The sequence below is a fragment of the Cyrtonyx montezumae genome, unplaced genomic scaffold (assembly GCF_038088225.1).
Source record: "Cyrtonyx montezumae isolate F1298 unplaced genomic scaffold, pur_monq_1.0 scaffold_2, whole genome shotgun sequence".
Lineage (NCBI taxonomy): Eukaryota > Metazoa > Chordata > Aves > Galliformes > Odontophoridae > Cyrtonyx > Cyrtonyx montezumae.
Window position 1 is genome coordinate 16,522,743 of NW_027071936.1, and position 12,910 is coordinate 16,535,652.

A 12,910-nucleotide genomic window follows, 5' to 3' on the forward strand; every position below is an offset into this window, starting at 1 on the left:
TCTGCAAGCTGTGCAATGCTTTTGCCTGTCCTGAGTGACAGTGTAGGTCCTTGTGTGTCTATTTCTAATTCACAAATGCACAGCATACATTCTGCTGGTGCAACACACCCTCACGCGGAGACCTGGTGTGTTCTGTCCAGTTAACTGAGGAATACTGAGCTTTGTAGAGGCATTTCAGCACTTTCCTTGAAAACCCAGCATTCAAAGTAATGCAAGAAAATACTCCTCAATCTCCTTCCAGTGTAATATTTAGACTACAAGACTTTTAAAAGTTAAGCTTTTCTGTTCAGAAAGTAAGGGCAGAAATGTTGATCTGAGGTTCACCGGTGTATCTCCACAGATCAAGCTCTCTGCCTGGAAGAGGTGATGCATTGCTCTGGAGATACATTTGTCTATTATGGGGGTTCTTCAGAGTTCAGCAGCCAAGACTGCGCTGGGCATGAGTGGCTGTGTGTGAGTAATTCTGAACTGTTACTGATGAAACAAAAATAAGGCTGGGTCCTGGCATCTTTCTGAGTGGAAGCTGTGTCTGTTGAAGGGCATGAGAAAGTAATACAGGGTCATCTGTGGCAAGGAAGGTGAAAATCTTCCCCTGAATACAAGTGAGCTAATGGATGAGTACCTCAGTTTATTTTACATAGGAGACCAAAGATTCTTAAGTCTACGGATATCTTTCTGCCAGGAATTATCTTGTTTTATGAAGTGGAAAAGCGAGATCATGCCTTCTCTAAGCAGTACTGTATTTGAAAAATGAAGATCTGGAAGAGTTGGTGGTGGTTGTTCTTGTTGTTTTTTAAATCTTCTGCTTTTAAAAGTACTTGGTACTTTTTTTGCAGTGTTTGAGTAAATCTGGCCTGGAAGATAGGTGAGTAAGTCTGAAATAGATATATATCTAACAACCTGATTTGGGTGTCCTACCAGAGGGAGGGTAGTGCAATTTCAACTAGTTTATATGTTGACTCACCCGTGTATTTCTGTGATGCCCAGGATGTATCATGCCAGCTTGTGCAGCTTAACCCTTTCAACCCATAGCAGCTGAACCTCTTACGCTGAAAACTATTTCTTTGTCCCAGCTGCTGGGCCAAATGGTAATTACCACTTAAGAAATTAAATGCAAAGAAGAAAAAGAGAGAAGCTGTCTGACTCTGGTTTTCTTCAGACAGGCACAGAGATTCTCCTTAGGTTATTTTGTCAGAAGCTACCTATCCAAGTAGGAAGCATTAATCGTTGGTCTTATTGCTTAGGAGCTGGGAAGAGCTGTGTTACTTTATGAAGCATATAGAAAGCTTTTAACCAGAAAAGCACTAACTGTGCCTCATTTCGCCAGTTCTGTCTATCTTGCTGACTGCCCTCTGACGTGGAGATACCTTGCCTGTTTAGAGAACTCTAAAGTAGCTTTCGACTTCTCCAGTTTTTGAAACAGTTCCCTTTCTGAGCGAGTTCTCATGCCATTTCCATGAGAAGTGGCAGACGCTTCCATGACACATTCTCTGCCTTGGCAGGAGAGACCTACAGAGCCTTTCAAGCCTGCTTATTTCTGCAAATTGGATGAGCCTGTCAAGCCTCTGTATATGGTACTGAAAGAAATCTGAACTGATTTTGACCTGGGTTTTGGCTGAAGTTGAGAGTGCAAAATCTTGGCTTCAAAGTCCTATTTGAAGAATCTAGATGGAACTCTTTTAACATGCTGCTAAAAGGAAAAATGCTCATTTTCCACAGAACATAAAATATTTTCTTTTTCTCAAGAATGAACTTCCACATTTAATTCAAAGTAAAAAAAAAAAGTTAGAGGCCTGAGACATTTTTAGACTCGGAAAATTCCAAAAGAAATGAACATGTTTTCCCTAGCTAAGAAAGCAAGAAATCTTCCATCCTTGTTTTGTAGGAGGATGTGTGGAGAATATTGGCAGATTCGTTGGAAGACCTGTGAAGTCTTCTATCAAAGATTTCAGCAGTGGTCTTTGTTTTATACAGTAAAATGAAAAGCACTGAGTATTTCTGTATAGCTGCTGTCAGCTCCAATTGACATAAACCAACTTCTGAAAAGCGATTGTCTCCTCCTGCTCCACCCATTTACAGGAAGTGAACATTGTGATTCCTCCTTTTTTTTTTTTTTTCTGCTATGACAGATAGCAATCTGGACATTGGAGAGGAAAATTAAAGAAAAAGTGCACCCTCCTTTCTGTTCAATGCACAAATCATCTGCAGTAAATGTTTATGCAACTTGATGTAGGACTGAGTTTTGAAATAACAAATCCCAAATGTAACTGTTACACTCTGATACTTCTTAGCTTGTTTTTTTTGAGATCAGATATATGCACAGCTAAAAGCATATATATATTTATATTTACATATTTATTTTTTTAATGGACTACTGTGTGTTGTTATCCAGTGCATTTGTCATTTGCAACCTGTTGTGGAGTTAATCTTCTAATGTGAGAAAAGTCCTTAATATGTTGCAGCATTGCTTTGGGATTTAAAGGGTGTATTTTCCTCTTATTTCCTTCCTAATGCATTCTCAGTGCTCATTCCTCTAAAGTTTGCCCTGTATCCATGACTGTCCTTGGAAATAATTCCTGTTAGCTGCAGTAGGCCATTGGTCAGTGTCTAGCCTGGAATATGAGCCTCAGTGTGAGGAGCAGGAGTAATCAAACAGCACTGTTTTGTGTTAGGTTTTTATTGGAGTCAAAGAGAGTGTTGGATGAAAGAATGGTTCTGTACATCCAAATGCATGCTTAACTCCATGTGAGTGGCCAGATGCGAGTCTTGTGCATTCACATGATCTGTTCAGAATGACAATGGGACAGGGCTTCTCAGTCTGCTTTATCTAGCAGGCTCCTTGGTTTATTACCCGAGTATCTGTGATAATTTTTCTTTCTGTCCAGCCCTCAGATTTATTTATTTATTTTTAATTTCTTGGTCCTGTTTTTATTTTAATATAGAAGTTGTTCTGTACAGCCCCCCAAGCTGTAATGAGTTTCAAATGAATAAATTAGACACCTCAGACGAAAGGATACAGATAAATAAAATTGCAAGTGGGGAAATGTCAGGAAGTATCCAGACAAAGAAGCAGCTAAGATGATTTTTCATGAGAGCCTATATAAGTCTTATTTCCTCATCGGATGTTTAAAAATTCCCTGAAGTGTTTTACTGTAGAACAGAAGTCAAAATAATTGTAATTCTTGCCAACACCTGTCATTCTTGTAGAATTTGTGCCTTGTAGTCTCTCTTATCCTCAGACAAACCAGCACCCTCTCTTTATCTCCCCGTAAAACAAAGAGGATAGCTGCAAGTCAGTACTGCGTCTTAAGTGCATTAGTCAGCTCTCTGAAGGCGGCTGCTGGTTTTGCCAGGGGAATTCATGTCCTTGTCCTGAACACTCAAGCTCATTCAACACCGTAACTTTGGAACAGCTGCCTTGGCCACTTGGTATCCTTCCTTGGATGTGGGAAAACAAGAGGGTTTTTTTGTTGTTCTTTTTTTCCCCCTTGTATCCTAGCTACACCAACTCCTTGTCTGGACTAGTTCTGTAACTGTCACCTGTTGTGAATCTGCAGCACCACTAACCAAAATTAAACAGCACTGCAGACATAAAAATTGTGTAGATACTCAGAATGTGTGATCACGCAGTTTTCCATACATGCTAATATGGCCTGATTTAATTCACTTGGCAGAGGTCTTCAGCACTGCCCACCAAGCCTCCTGTATCTCACTTTTCTGCCCTAGAGTGTTGGCACACACTGCTCTGTCAGACTCAGTGCTCTTTCTCCTGCTTGTGGTGGTGGTGATTTTTTTCCAGCCAGTTAATTTTACATTAATTTCACAGCAGAATGAACCAGAGGAGACAAAGGTCTGACTAAGGTGCTCTTTGGACTTCACCAGTCTTCTCAGACTGGTGATGAGAAGTGTAGGCCTATAGCTTTGAGCAACACTTGGCCTGAAGGCTGGAGATCACCTAAATCTGGTGGTGAACATCCAGCAGTGCTGATGATGGTGGGTTCCTCAGCCTGCACCTGGAATTTGGTACAAAATATTAATCTGAAGCAAGCAGTTGCAGGACTTGTGTCCTGCATTTGTTCTTTCTGTCTGGCAAGATACTGTACCACTACAAGTTTGTGAAGCCCTTTGACTCCTACTTTCTGTACATCCCTATGTGTTATCATAGAGTGGCTTGGGTTGGAAGGGACCTCAAGGATCATTGAGTTCCAACCACCAGCCATGGGAAGAGATGCTGACTGCTAGATCAGGTACTAGATCATGCTCCTCTGGCCCTATCCAATCTGGCCTTCAGTACTTCCAGGGATGATGCATCCACAGTTCCTCTGGGCAGCCTGCACCAGTGCTTCAGGAAATCTGTGGAAAAACTTCTCCCTGAAATCTGATCTGTATATTCCCTCCTTCAGGTAAAAACCATTTTCCCCTTGTCCTATTGCTATCAACTCATGTAAAAACTTGATCTCTCCCCTGTTTATAATCAGTCTTTAAACGCTGAAAGGAAACTTATTTCTCCTGAAGTTCAGCTCAGTTCAAGACTGTACATGAAGTATCCTAGTGCTATTATCTGTGAGTAGGAGTTAGCATAGGCAGACTCTGAAGGTCATAATGTTCACTCTCCCATCCCCACAAATAGCACCTGGTGCAAAAAAGACAGGTGGTATCACAAGATGCCATTTGTTACCCAGATCCAAAGCATAGAAGTTTCTCTGTGTTATTAGCTGAATGTCCTTGTTCTCTCTCCTGTTTCATTTCAGGCTCTTACTTTTGAAGAGTCATTCCAACACTATTTTCCAGTCACTCCTAGGGAGGGGCAACACTGAGTATTTAACTTTCTCAGTTCATTGCTATAGTTTATTGTATGAGAGTGTTAGCAGATGGACTTCAGACGTGAAGTTGTTGACACTGTATGAGCTGTGTGGGGTATGGCAGATTCTATTTATTTTCCTCCTGGATTAATTTTTAACAGTGTGAATATATTTGGCTATTTGAAGTTAGCAGCATATGTGGTAAGTGTCATATATTCATATGCATACCTTTCAGCAGCATGGTGTGCCACTTGCTAATCGGCAACCTAACCAGCAACAGCTGTTAGTGCAGTTAACTGCTAGTGTGATTTTGCTCAAAAGTGATCTATGTTTTCAATTGTTTCTGCTTTCTAACAGTTGTGTGGAATGCTGTGCATGGCAAACAGCTACTAGAAGTCTTAAGAGCAAACCCTGAGATTGCAGGCTGTGTCCATCAGCGGCATAGAATTTTGCTGCGTTGAGGACAATGCATTTTTATCTACACAAAATGGGAATTCAGGAAGTCTTATCTCCGGATAGTTATAAGGTTGATAGAAATTCAGGAGAAGATGCTTTAAAGCTAAGGTTTGTTTTTCTGAAGCAGGCAGAGTAGAGGATTTATCTTAGCAGAGAAATGGTGCCCAGGACAATTCTGCACGTAGACAAATGAAGACAGCAAGATTTTAAAGAAAAAAAAAATCCTGGACCGATACTCAGAGAATTGTTTTGAAATAAAAGATAAAGATTGCTTAATTTTTTGAAAGGAGAAAAAAAGCAGTAAGTAGAAGCAGATAGAGGAGGATTTCTTCTATAAAATAATGGTGGGAATTAGAATGAGAGTATGTTAATCCATTGATGAGAGAGAGAACAGGTTGGAATTTGGAAAATGAACAGAATGGTGCATAAAAATGACCCAGAGGAACTGGTTAGTGCTGCTTAATATGTATCTAATTCTCTGACATTAGCCTAGATTCGGTTTGCTTATGTAAGTGAGTGCATGTGTCAGTCATTACATCTAGCAGAATATCGCTTTAAATGTTCTCTTGCTTACTGAAAGCCCTCTGCAGAACCCTGCATGCTTAACCCACATTATTTTTTTTGGCTGCCTTTCCTTTTGAATGCATTTCTCTGTCAATTATCTCAAGTATGAAAGCAGCTCAGTGCTGATTGTATCAGCTACTGGTGAGAGGTGGGGGCTCGCTGCAATCTGCCTGTTTGCCTCTAGAGAATAAATAGCTGAAGCTTTGTCTGTGGCAGGGCTAGGACCAGTACAGGTGTCAAAAGTGCAGGTGGGAGTTTAAAGATGTTTGCAAGCAGCAATATGCAGAGCTCAGGTTTATACCTCAGTATGCCAGCAGCCATAGCCATAGACTTATGTTCAATAAACTTAATTCTAAAAATGAGATACTCTCAGAACTTGTTGCACAGATAGTGTGATTTCCTGAGAAGAAATACTGTGCAGCTGTTATAGCAAAAGAACAAGAGCAGGAGATGAAAGTGGAAAGAAGAGAAGCCAGGTTCTTGCAGTAAGCAAAACTGAAACAGAACTCACTTGGGTGCAGTGGTATGTGGTGTGGTCCCTTCTTCAGTGCACAGGAGCTGCTCTGAGGGCTGGCGCTTGAGGAAAAGGTTTATATGTAGTGTTTGTTAACACACAAACCACTCCCCCATGACAACTATGCCATCGTGACTCCCTTTCACACATATACTCTCAAGGCAAATGCATCATTTCCTTGGAAATCAAGCAAGCTTGAGGACTTTTTTTAATTATTGCAGCAAGTTAGGCACTAAGGTATTTCAGCTTGCAGTGATGGCAAAAAAAAATTTAAATTCCTTTGCAGGGTAAAAAGAGTTAGACATTTAAACGATTAGACACTGAATAACTGAGCCAGATGATTGTTTTAATGTTGCTTTTTTAAACGGAACAGGGAGCAAGATACAAAATGTGTCTTTGATGATCTCTAACAGAAAGCACTTTGGCTCTGACTGAATTGAAGAACAGTACTTTAAATGGCTTCAATTAGGGGATAAATAAGAAAAAACAAAGTAAAGCAAGCTCAACTTCCAAATGTTTTCGTAAAGAACTGGGAGACTTGAGAGCTTCTTGCTTTTAACAGTGAAGGGGGGGAAGGGGATTCTTAGTGAACTCTGCCTGTGAGTAATGCATGCAGCTAGTCTGTGCTCAGTGGTACTGTTCTTATCACTTGTGGAAATTATGGGTGTTTGTTTTTGTTCTGTTTGTTTTCTGAAATAATACTTAAACATCTGAATGTTATTTTAAATATTAAAAGGTTTTTTTTTTTTTTTTGTCCCAAGGGTGAACAAGGCTGAATACTAATACTTACAAGCTCTGTCACATGATCCATGATTTTTATCTTTTTTACTTTTGAGGAGCATTTTACCATGCTGAAGATTTGCAGCTTTAAAAAAAAAAGAACAATAATAATTTTAGGACTGTGGAACAATTATACGTTGCTATATTTCCTTGTGTGGAGGTTAGTTATGCATTCAAATTAAATGTAATGATATAGTAATATTTAATCACATATATATATATATCTTGAGGTCCCTTCCAGCCCTTATGATTCTATGATATGCAGATTGTGATCAACTAATAACCGAATCATAGAATGGCTTAGGTTGGAAAGGACTTTGGAGATCATCGAGCTCCAATCCTCCTTTCATGTGGGGTTGGTAGGGCTGCCACTCACCAGATCAGGCTGACAAGGATCCCATCCAACCTGGCCTTGAGTGCCTCCAGGGCTGGGACACCCGCAACCTCTCTGGGTAGCAGTGCCAGTGCCTCACCAGACTTGGTTAAAGCCATTCCCCGCTGTCCTATCATTATCAGATCGTGGAATAAGTTGATCCTCTTCCTGCTGGTAAGCTCCCTTCAAGTACTGCAAAATCTGCAGGGTGGTCCCACCATAGCCTCCTCTTCTTTAAGCTAATTAAGCCCAACTCCCTCAGCCTTTCTTCATAGGAGTGCTTCAGTGCTTACAGCACTTTGCACTGGAATTATGTACTGTCATGAACTCACTTGAATATGTGATAATGTTTTACTGCCCTTTGTGGGTTTTCTTTTTATGTAGGTGAGTGGGCATTTGATTACTTACCAATTCAAACTGAATTAAGTGAATCAAAATCTAAATGAGATTATAAAGTACCACATGCACTGTTTTACCCACTGCAGTAGATCAGAAAGTTGAACAAACTCAGTGACTAGTATTTTCCCTTCAAAACTGCAGAAGAGAGAAAACTGGGCAAACTTTTGGCATGTTGGTTAATGATCTACTGTCTTCCAGTCTGGTTGTTCATTAGAGGATTTCAAAACTTTCCAAGACACTCCACACCACAAATTGGAGATGACAAAGTATGTGTGAATCCATTGTAGCTGTTTTGCAATACCAGTGCATGGTTGTTCACTGGAAAGTGAACAAGTGTGTCTTTCTCCAAAGGGTCTGCACTAAAAAAAAACAAGGCAAAGCTGGGCAACAGTCTCCAATCAGAAGTTAACTTCCAAGAAAGCAACATATTTAATCTTAGCAGTGTAAATGGATAAGTTTCAAGAGGCAGTTAGTAACTTGGGAAAGCATAAATAAGGATGCAGAATTCTGAGGATGTAATCTCATACTTCAGTTCACTGGAAAGCTATTGTAAGCACAACTTAAATGACTGAAAACATTATGGCTACTTACTAATCTGTCCAAAACTCAACAAAGTAACAGCTGCTCTAAAGTGAAAATGGAATAAGATTCCTGGTTTTTTTTCCTGTTTTAGTAAGCAATCCTTTGTACGTTTCAATTTCTCTTCAGTAAAGAAGAGAAACACAGAAGATACAGCTCCTACAGCACTTCTTCAAGGAGTACATCAAAGGGCAACTATCAAACTGATGCGTCACTGGAGATGTTTATGGCAGCAAGAACAACAACAAAGATACTAGATTCAAATGGGTTGCATTTAGGGATGAGAACTGAAATAAGACTTATTTAGAATCAGGGTATGCAATGGCATGCAAAAATCCCTTGCCAACAGGAGACTGAAATGTTACAAGAGAGACTAATCTTTTAAAGCTCACAGAAATTTCTCTCATATTATCAAACAATTTCTGAATCTGCTCAGGAGCATTGTGGGAGACCATAAAAGAACAGAATTAGGAAAAAAAAAAAAACCAACAACCCAATAAATAGGATCTATTGTAGAAGAATTAACAAGGCTTATATAAAGGCAAGGCATGTGTCAAAAATTCATTACATACATTTGTGGTCGATAAGAATGAAGTCAATAAAAATATGGATGCAAGACAGAAAGTTAAGCATACACAGATTTCCAAAAGGCTTTCTACATAATCTTTTCTTTTTTTTTTTTTAAAGGTTTTCAAATAAGCTGAGCAGTCATGAGAAAGAAGATACTCATGTGAATAAAACTGCTGACTAAAAGTCACTTCTCTCTCTGAAGAGAGATATTCATCAGAGTCTTATAGAGTTTATTAGTGGCCCTGGTGTTCAGCATGCTTTTAAGTTATCTGGAAAAAGCAGTGAAGAGTGCAATGACTACCTTAAAAACATAAACCTGAGACCTGGTGAGAAAGTGAGCACTAGTGACTACTGAGAAAGGAACTAAAAATTTAGCTCACTGTGCAAGTCCACTGTACTACACTTTATACAAAAACTGTATATGCCTTTGGCCTTCTCTTGTAGAGGAAAATAATTAAGGTGATAGAATGGCTTCCAAAAAATGGAAAAACTGAGTGCATTTTCATTTCCCAAAGTACAAGAAAGGATGGATGTTTATTAACAGTTCTACTTTCTGTATTTCTATGAAAAGAGGAGAGAGAAGTTTAAGAATATCTTTCAATATTTTGGGTGCTTGTTTGCATTGCAGAGTCTTCTGATTCCAATGCGAAAATAAAACTTTCAAGCGTAAGGATATAATATGCAAAAACTTGCACGTTATTTTCCAAGTTTGTAACCAACAAAAGTGAACTGCTGAGAGCAATCACTGTATTTCAAAAGAGATAAGGGAGGAAAGAAAACATGGGTAATTGCAAGACCAGGAATAGGGTACTGCTTGGACTTTTTACTGCTGGGAATTAATCATACAGTATGGCATAGTGAGGGTATAGAAGAAGAAACCAGATTTTAACTGGAACAGAACAGTGCAGCTCCTTGTAATCCCATTAAAATTGGTGTCACTCAGGAGCAGAATTAACTGACTTGCACTGGAAATTATGTTACTGAAGAGGAAACTACATGGAGCAAGCAAATTATGCAGGAAAGTCACGCCTAAAGGCTTTTAAGAGTTACAGCAGGAAAGGTACAGTAGTACACCTTGTGCTTTAGGGATAGGAGCAAAAATCTGGATTCCAGGAATAGAGGCTCATATGCCTTTAACACTTTGATACTTCAGAGTTTAAATGAATGCTGCCTAACCTTTTCATTATTGTCCCAGTAGGCTACCTAAGTATGATTAAGCTCTACAAGCAAAGCGTCGTTGCCAGCCACAAAGGCTTGCTGTCTTTTTCTGTTCTGACCTTGTGACATGTTACAATTAGGTCTTTTGCTTTCTTTTCCCACGGTTGATGATGTTTTTGGAAAATATGCCGTGGCAAAAGTAATGAGGAGGTGATGTTCTGGGGCTCTCACACGTTGACTATTTATTGCATGGTTGCCTTCAGTTGGATCAATAACTTTGAGTCCTTCCATTATTTTATTTTTGTATTTTTCCTGTATTTCAGGTATTATCATGTTGTGTCTCAGTATTTTCCACAAAATAGTTATGAAATCCTTGTTGTTACATCTAGATGTTAATAAGGAAATAGTAAGGAAAGAGAAAAGGAAGTGATCCTGGTTCCATTTAAGTTGATTTCCTGAAGTCAGCAAAGATGTTTCTGCCTTTGTTTGACCTCAGGAAAGTCCGTTCAGCATTGTTGTGCTTTTTTCCTGTTGTACACAATCTGCAAATGCGGTGGGTTTGGAACAATGCTAGCTGGTGTTACAGAAATAGGTCTGATATTTGCCTCATGTGTAAGTTTTGAGATTTCGTTCACTTTTTGTAGGTCAGTGGTTGTCAGTATTCTGGACTTGTATAATTTGAGTTCCAAGTCAAACTACCTAGTCTAACCGTGATGGTAATGTCACCTTACCTCAGTGTTTGCCTTGACTTTGCAGTAAAGATTTATGCTCTAACATTCTTTTCTTCCAGTATGTCAGTGAAGAGGAATACACCCAAAAGAGGAAATTTTAATAGGTTTAACTAAAGCCATATATTAACAGCCTTTAATTATTCATTAAATATATGGAGCAATCTATGGGGCATAGAAGTTCCTTCAGTTGCAAAGAAGCAACTGAGAACTTTTTATTTCCATTTCATTAGAAGAAAATTTTCCAGGAAAAAAGCTTTTCCTGTGGTAGAACCCCCTATAAGATTTAAGAAGGTTGCTTTTCAGAATCTCTCATTGCACAGATGAGCACAGCTCTACACGGGATTAAAAAGAGATGTGTTCTTCTTAAAAAAAAAAAAAAATCTTTTCTGCTGTATGTTACTGCAGGTGGGAACGATAAATTCCCACGCTTCCTGAAATTTGAATAAATTTATGCACATACGTTCAAACTAAAGAAGTCAATAATGCACTGAACTGACTTAACCTTAGCTTCCTCAGCTGGTGATTTCTTGCAGATTAAGCCCTCCAGTTATGCTCCCCTTACAGCCTGCAACAGCTGTTGGCAGCATGAAAAAACTGTCAGACAGCCAGTGGCATGCAGTTAGCCTGGGACTGTGCATTGCAGCTTGTTGCAAGGGGAGACGTTGTTTTTCACCATGATGATCTTTTGTTTCTGTCCATCTTTTGGAAGATTTAGAACCAAAAATAAACAGGTTGGAGTTCTTGTCTATTGAAGGAAATGTCTCTCCACCTAGGTTAGATACACATCCAGTCAGATGGGACATCATCTCATCGGTGTCCATGGCAGAGGTGGTATCCAAAGAGAATGCGTTGCCCCAACAGACAGAAGTTTACTTTTTAGCCATTTGCCCACTGGTGACAGAGCAACCTCTCTGGCTTTCTTGTGGTCAACCACAGTCAATGCTGGTGAGCCCTATGGAAGGCTTTGTGGGCGTATGTTTAGGTATTCTATGGAGTCACCAAGTCAGTATTCTGTGAATGTCATACAGGGACATGGAGATACTAACTAAATGACCCATATTCTTCCTTGGTCATATTGAGGCCCTCCACTCTGTCTGAAAGCCCTGGATAAATGCAGAGGAAGCCACGTGGATTAAAACTAAATCCAAGATTTAGCTCAGCAGATGTCCCTTTCAGAGAGTTCACTGGCTGTTACTGGATAAGCACACTACAGCCCATGTCTTTCACCATCATCCCAAGTGGTGTCATTCCCCTGGCTTCTGAATCGGTGCCAGCCCTTCCCTACCTCTCCTCTGCCGGTCACCACGCTGCATTGCATCCCTTTGCTCATAATTAGGCACAAAGTTTGAAATCAAACATGTTACTTCATGCTAGTGGGTCTGCTTGCATGCTACGTGTGTCAGGAGAATTGTCTGCAGAAGTGTCCTTGAGTGCTCATGGCAGAGGTTTCGGTGTAACTATAAGCACTGGTTGTCTTCATTCCCTTGCAAATTTCCTCACGTAACCTCATCATTTTATGAAGTAGAGCATTTTTCTTCCAATATGAAATGTTCATTCACTCAAATCAGTCAGTACAAGATATTAGAGATTAAAATCTCATCATAATTTTAATGAGGGATATTATTCAGGGACCTGTAAATACCACAACATTTGGCCTTTTATGTTTATATATAAAGTAACTCAGCAATTTTTATTCTCTTAGAGCAAATGATGTATACTTTAAACATATCACGTGAATATGTCTATTTTTACATTTGTAGCTTGTTTTGTCTGTGCATATGCATTGCTTTATGTTATTTTGTTATATAACACACAAAAAAACGATGTACAGTAAAAGTCATGAATGAATCTGAAAGATTATCCATTCTTAATCAGATAGGCCCCATAAAATTACTGGGCAAAGTTTAATGATCAATGAAATCTGATGAATTTGGTTTGAAAGCTGGGCAGCTTAGAGAAGCAATCAACTAAACAGATGTCTGTA